The sequence below is a fragment of the Cardiocondyla obscurior genome, unplaced genomic scaffold (genome assembly GCF_019399895.1).
Source record: "Cardiocondyla obscurior isolate alpha-2009 unplaced genomic scaffold, Cobs3.1 scaffold72_0_91802, whole genome shotgun sequence".
Lineage (NCBI taxonomy): Eukaryota > Metazoa > Arthropoda > Insecta > Hymenoptera > Formicidae > Cardiocondyla > Cardiocondyla obscurior.
Window position 1 is genome coordinate 16,973 of NW_027228813.1, and position 7,786 is coordinate 24,758.

Genomic DNA, 7,786 nt, shown 5'->3' on the forward strand with positions numbered 1-7,786 from the left:
CCAAAATTGTAATATTATTAGCGGCGAGACAGCCGAGCCGGCATGGCCTGATTGAGTAGGCCGTGCTATTTTCTTATAGAACGTAAAACTCATACGCTGTATTATACAAATTTTTAAAAATTCATATCTCGAATATGATTTGAAAAACGCAAAATAAGACTTTTATGCTCAGCTTGACGAGATCTACCCCTACGAGCGTTGGCACACTAACGGTGGGACACCCTGTATATAATTATAACATGTTTGTTAAGGTTTAATTGTAAAGGTAATTAATAAAAATCGTGTATAAGAAGTCTTTTATCATTATTTTTATTAATAAATTGAACTCTTTGTATAAAAACAATATGCCTACTAAATCTATAATTTCTACATTGAAAAATATTGAATAATTGGGATATTAAAGGTACATCAAAGACAAAATTTTCTAGACAAGTATTATTTCTCAATACGCGAATAATAAAAAATCAGTCTTTCTTAATATAATTAAACTTTGAATTATATTAACACAAATAATATAATTACAAATACAAATACAAATATTAAAAAATTAACATGCATAAAAAACATTTTATTACACTTTTTAAAAAATAAATTATTTAAATTTAAATTAAATTAAATATATATTTTAATCTTGGTTTGTTCCTTTAGCATTTAAAAATAAAATTGTATTAGATTATTATTGCATTAAATCAACGCTCATTTATGCAATAGTCTACTTAAAATTACAAACGGTTTAAAGTATTTCTTTTATTTATTTTATTTGTAAAATTATTTTAATTGGTCAATCAAACATTTTAAAGCTTTGTAGCGTCAAATAGATTTAATCACAGAAGACGAACTTTATATTCATAACATCATGAAAGTTACTTAATATATCTTTTAACAACTGCCAACATATCCATGACACATGACACTTGTTCTTTCCCATCTACTTTGCTAAGCGCAACCGCTATGGGACCTAACATTGTTTCTACATCTGAATATATATTATGACGAGGTGCTGGCTGCAGTGGTTGAGATTGTCCAAATCTTTCAAGAGCTGAACTTAGAGATGCAGCTAGTAATGAAACATTTTTTGATGAATGAGAAAGCATGTCACTTGTCTTCTCAGAATCTCGTTTCCTCTTCTTAATAGGATCCGTTGGAGGCACTGTTTTGGTCGGCTTAATAGAAGCTGCCATAGTTTTCCAAATTGCTGGTGAAGAACTTTTTGATTCCTCACTTGTATATTGCTCTCCTTCTGACTTACATGATGTACTAGTTCCATCTGTATTAGTTATTTCTACATCTATACCCATACAACAATAAATAATCGTTTTTAGTGAAATTATATTATATGATATAAAATAATATGTATAATAATTTAACAAATAGAAGTAAAATTTGTGTATTTAACATGATTAATCTAGATTCTTTTATTTAATAATTTTTAATTAAAAAAAAAATGTATTAAACTTACTGGAAGTAGGAGAAAAGTAATACAAATTGTGATCTAAGTTTAATTCAACAGGTGAAAGTTGAGATTGCTTGTTCAATGGAATAGTAGACAAAGAAATGCAAACAGAAGAATTTGATTTATTTAAAGATGATGTGGCTAAATTTTTATATTCTAGTTTATTTTGAACAACAGGTGATTGAGATTGAACAGTTATAGAATGAGAGCGAACAGCACACCATTGAAAATTTGAAGTTGTGCTGTGAAAAATTATGTATCACTTTGTGGCCCTAGACCCCTGAATTAAACCATGTAGACCCCGCGCCGCGACCACCATCGTTTCGCCCGAGATATTGCGCGGTCCCGACCATAGAGTGAAGTCACGCGGGCCGACCAGCCGCCCGCGGCGCGTAGCGCGGATCACCGTAACGCGTAACATGGGCCGCCCAATCGCCCACACCGCGCACCGCCACCGACCGCTCGGGAGTGGGAGGTCCCCCACTCTCGGGCCCACGGGTATAAAAGCTGCCTCGAGCGCAGACGAGGCACCTTTTCCTCACTGGAGAGCACTCCAGCATCCGACCCTCCAGGTCTTGGGCGCTCCCAAGCCTTCCTCGACCGGGCTCACCCGGCCTTCGATACCGTTACCTCCAGGACTCGGGCGCTCTCGAGCCTGTCCTCGACCGAGCTCACCCGGCCTTCGATACCGCTACCTCCAGGACTCGGGCGCTCCCGAGCCTGTCCTCGACCGGGCTCACCCGGCCTTCGATACCGCTACCTCCAGGACTCGGGCGCTCCCGAGCCTGTCCTCGACCGGGCTCACTCGGCCTTCGATACTGTTACCCCCAGGACTCGGGCGCTCCCGAGCCTGTCCTCGACCGGGCTCACCCGGCCTTCAATACCGCTACCTCCAGGACTCGGGCGCTCCCGAGCCTGTCCTCGACCGGGCTCACCCGGCCTTCGATACCGCTACCTCCAGGACTCGGGCGCTCCCGAGCCTGTCTTCGACCGGGCTCACTAGGCCTTCGATACCGTTACCTCCAGGACTCGGGCGCTCCCGAGCCTGTCCTCGACCGGGCTCACCCGGCCTTCGATACCGTTACCTCCGAGACTCGGGCGCTCCCGAGCCTTTCTTCGTCCGGGCGCTCTCGGACCTCCCTCGCCACAGTCCGAACGGCCCATCCTGTACTTTGCGCCGCCGACTCGCGACTGCGAAACCTGTCCGACCGTCACGGCCTGAGCGGCCTACCTTGTACATCGTACCGCCGACTCGCGACCGCGTATTCCTGTCCGAACGACACGACTCGGAGAACTTATTGTACACACCACGTCGCCGACTCGTGACCGCGCCGTTCTGCCCGAACGATACGGCCCGGAGGGCTTGCACTACACGCTGCGCCGCCGCCTCACGACCGCGTAATTCCCTCCGGACACGGGGCCCATTTTGGACCACGCGCAGCCGGCTCGCGGCCGTGTACCTTCACCCACGGAACGTAGCGCCGATCGATCCGTCACTTCGGCAACTAGCGTAATAGAGGCTGGCCGTGTACCGTTCCACCGAGCGACTAGTAGTATTTTGTTTGTTTTTTGCGTAACTTTAGCATTAGATTTACTTTGTGTTACAGGTTTATTTTGTGTTACCATTTATCTTTAAGTTTATAATAAAGTATCGTTTACTTCTTTTTCACGTTTAATCACGTCTCACTTCTTACTCGTACCCCGGTTCCCGGCAAGCTTTCCACCGATAAAATTACCGCGTTACAACTTTATAGTATCATGTAACTTTAGATTAAATTGAATTACCATGCATGTATGTACGTACTGTCGAGCTATAATATGATCCGTAAGGAATAGAAGGTCGTTATAAAAGATCCAATTGGATTGATAGGTAGACGTTTCAGTTCCTGCTCCTGATTTTGGTAATGACATTCTGATCTTCTTTCTTTCCTTTCCAAACTTTTCACGTAGACGATAAAATAGTTTTTCTGCTTTCAGTCCTAAAATAAATATTTTCATATTAGCAATAAAACAAGTTTCTAACCTATAAGCATGACTAAAATTTACTTACCAGTAAGTGCTGGAGTCATTCTTTTTTCCTATGCATGCCCATGTGAGAGATTTATCATGATTCTTACTATATTCCTTACATTTTTTAATATAAAATTCCGCATTCGCATATACAATTTGAATAAATGTACGGATGTACATTGCACGTTCTTCTGTCACATTGTTGCTTATTCCGTAATCAGTTTCCCCATATATTTCACTTTCGCAATTTTCTTCAATCATATTTTTAAAATCTATTTTATTATTCAGGATAAAAAGTCGGTAATGCAAGCACAAAGAAAATATTTGAAAATACTTATATGCACAAAAAACACGTGACCACGTAACTTATGATAGCCGCCATAGCCGGCGTAACGTGAGCGTAAGCGCAAGAAATAAAAATAATTTATTTCCATTGCGCCGTTAGGCTGTCGTTACATGGAGCGTAACGTGCGTTAAGCGTAGCCTACGTATCTGGTAACTTTTAAAATACGTTGCGCTGTTTTAAGACCCTACTTTTACATGGAGCGTACTGTAAGAGGAAGTTCTCTTTTCTAGTGAGAATCCCCTGGAAGCCGCTCAGGAAGAATAAAGGAACGTTTTAAAAGTGTGTCAGGTCTTACTTTATTGGTCCTATCTCCGATCCGTTTCCTCTACGCGCTACTGAACGACTCACTGAGCCGACGGCCGTTTGAAGCCGGCTGCCCGTTGAGCGATCGTGCTGCCCATGTGCGTTCATCTATATACATTAGCTCTAAGAGCTTTGGCGCTTTCTACCAGACGGCGCTAAGCGACCCGCCACAGCGCTGCTAGTAGTAAATCTTTTACAGTACTTTGTCTATAAAGCGTATGCGGCGGAATTATTACAGCCAATAGCTGCTTAGAGTTTCTGTTAGAGAAATGTTAAAGAATATTTTGACTGGGTCCCATAAAGTTACGCGTGCGCAAAATACGCTCCATGTAAAAGAAGAATTCTGTACAGTTGTGTATGTGAACGGAATGTGTGAGCAGTGTTTATTATCTCATCGAAGAGAGCGAACATGGCGAAGTGCCGATAGAAAATTCTTTAAGCGGTAGCGTTGCCATTCAAGGTGAGTAATCTCTTAAATTGCTCTTTGTTATCAACGTTACTGATACAATATTAATTTGGTACATTTTAACAGGTATACGAAGCGTACTTCAATATCAACAATGGATTTAGTAATATCCAGCACGATATTATTTTTAATATGGAAACGATTGAGAATGTGCAGAAAGGAAATATGTTATAAACAAGTTGACAGACGTCAATTAATAATTTTAATAACATTATGGAAGTTATTAAAAAAAAATAAAAAACATTCTCGCAGAACATGGGTACGCCCAATTTTTACAGTGAGACAAAGATTTTTACAAGGTTCCAGCGATAATCTGGTCAAAGAAATGACATTTAATGATTCTGAAATGTTCTACAATTATTGTAGAATGTATCCAGAAACCTTTGAGTTATTACTTAGTATTGTTGGACCACACATAGAAAAACAATATTGTATTCAAGATCCAATATCAAGTCGTACTAGGCTTCTAATATGCCTACGTTACCTAGCATCTGGTGATAGTATGACTTCGATATCTTATTCTTTTCGAGTCGCAGTATGCACAGTATCAAAAATTATTTCGGAGACGTGCGAAGAATTGTGGAACACTTTACAGAAATTAGTTTTTCCTGATGTAAAAGAAGAAAACTGGCTGAAAATTGCAAATAATTTTGCAATAAAGTGGAATTTTCCACACTGTATAGGTGCGATAGACGGGAAACACGTACAAATTCAGGTGAGTTTAAATATAATATACTTAATATTTATAGTTATTGTATAATATGTAAATAATTTAATTGTTTTTTATTTCAGTCACCTCCTCACAGTGGCTCAACTTTTTACAACTACAAAGGACATCACAGCATTAATTTATTAGCGGTTTGTGATGCTGATTATTGTTTTACACTAGTAGATATCGGTGCAGAAGGACGACAGAGCGATGGCGGAATCTTTTCAAATTCAATTTTCGGTCAGCGATTTGGAAACAAAGATCTTAATTTACCAGAGCCGAAATCAATTGAAATATCTGGTCCAACAATACCATTTGTACTAGTTGCGGATGAAGCATTTGCTCTAACAAATTATATGATGCGGCCATATCCACGAAGCAAACATTTAAACCGTCAAAAAAAGGTATTAAAGACGTGAAAAACAGATATTTTAAACTCTTACATGCATGTATTATTGTATTTTTAAATATTTATGTACTTATTAATATTTATATTTATACAGGTATTCAACTATCGTCTCAGTCGAGCACGGAGAGTAATTGAAAGTGCATTCGGTATATTGGCAGCGAAATGGCGAATCTATCGTCGAGCCATAATAGCATCCGTCTTCACAGCAGAGGAAAATTATTCAGGCAACTGTTTGCTTACATAACTTTATTATTTTAAACGAAAACAAATTGTCAAATCACTACAGACGTTATACGCATGTTACTACTGAGAATCAAATTGTAAATGGCGTTTTGCAAGACAACACTCGTCCATTTGTTTTAAGGAACAAAGATAATTCTGCTTATCAAATTCGAAATTACTTTGCTACATATTTTGAGAACGCAGGAGCATTGCCCTGGCATTGGGAAAAAGTATTGCAAAATAACTTTTAATCGAGTTTTACGTTACTTTTGTGAGTATTTTATTAATTTCTTATACATCACTATATTATCACTATATTATCACTGTAATATCACTATGTTATTATTTATAGCAGCGACGCAAACTGAAGAAGCTAGAGCAGAAGCATTAGTTTTGCTAGCGATAAATTATTTCTAATTTAATTATTAAATTATTATTATTATTATTAAATTATTATTATTATTATTTTACGTTTTATTACGTGACTGGGGTGAGGATGTTGCTATTACAGCCATGTGGCGTTTAACCAGAATAACAAATTATTTTAATTTTGAGAGAGGAATTTCTCTCGGTATTGGGGATCTTATACCAAGTCAAGGCCTTCTTCAAGCTAAAGAAAAAGCGTTAAACACTCAGTATGAATAATTTCAAGTTTAATATTAACTCTGTTTTAAACAAGTAAGCAATATTTCTAAATTAAAAATCTTTTATTTTAGTTATTCTACATGCAACGAGTATATTCAACAAATGGAAAAAAGTCTTTTTGTTTGCCAACCCGGATGTTCAAAAGAAGAAACATTAGAAACGAAAATATTGAACGAACGTTTAATAAAGGTATAATAAAAATATAAACAGTAATAAACTTAATACTATATACGTCATAATAATAAATGCAAAACTTTTTACTTAGTACTAGTAGTTACTGCAACTTTCTAATTTATCCGCAACCAATTTAAAAATATCTATTTCTACCCGCATTCTCTCGAGAAGAGGCAACTTCTGCATCATCTCTCCCAAATGTAACAAGAAAGTGTTTGGCGGATCAATGGTCTGTGCAGGTGGTAGCACTTCCAGGGCTTTTAAAAGAGCTGCTTCTAACTGCCCTTCACTTTTATTTTCTGAAACATAATTATTTGTATAAAATGTATATAATACAATGATCGCTGTGAAAATAATTTTCAAATAATATATTAGACATTTTGTAATGGAATAAATCAGAAAGATTTACTTTTCGATTCTCGGTTCGGCCATTCGGGTTCATCATTATTTGGCTCGGCTCGGCGGAATCGTTCTAAAAGAATGTTAAGTAATGTTTTTGTTAGCGACACGTATTTTACTATGTGCAAAACTTTTATTGTATTATATTTAGTAATGTAATAGTAATGTAAATATATTTAGTTAAGTATCTACTTGTATTTTTAACTGGTATTTTAGATGTCTCATTGATATTTTGTGAAGAACTGCTGCTTGTGGAAATTTCTTGAACAGTTGGACTTAACATTGATTCCTGAAATGATTCCTGAATCGTAATACGTGATTGAAAAAGATCTGCATTTTCTTCATGTGGCGTTTCATAATTCACGTTTGTCAAATCTGACAATAAACTCACAGTCCTGAAAAAAAATCTTATCATTAACATTTTAACATTACAACAAAGATATAAAAGTTTATATATAAAAAAGAACTTACTGCCGTGTTTTCAAAACATCGCTTAAAAACGCCATCATGTCATAAAATCTAAATTTCGTTTTTTTTACGTTAACAGCTGCAGAGTCTGACCCACTAGGAATGTAGCTTTTCATTTTTTTGCGTGCTTTCAGATAATTGTCCCTCAAATATTTCCAACGAGCTTTTGCTTTTTCGGGATT

General features: G+C 37.5%; 1 pseudogene; it reads left to right on the forward strand.

Annotated features, from left to right (window-relative positions):
• The first annotated feature begins 4,560 nt into the window (after positions 1 to 4,560).
• Positions 4,561 to 6,169, forward strand: LOC139112930 (putative nuclease HARBI1; annotated as a pseudogene).
• The last annotated feature ends 1,617 nt before the right edge of the window (positions 6,170 to 7,786 follow it).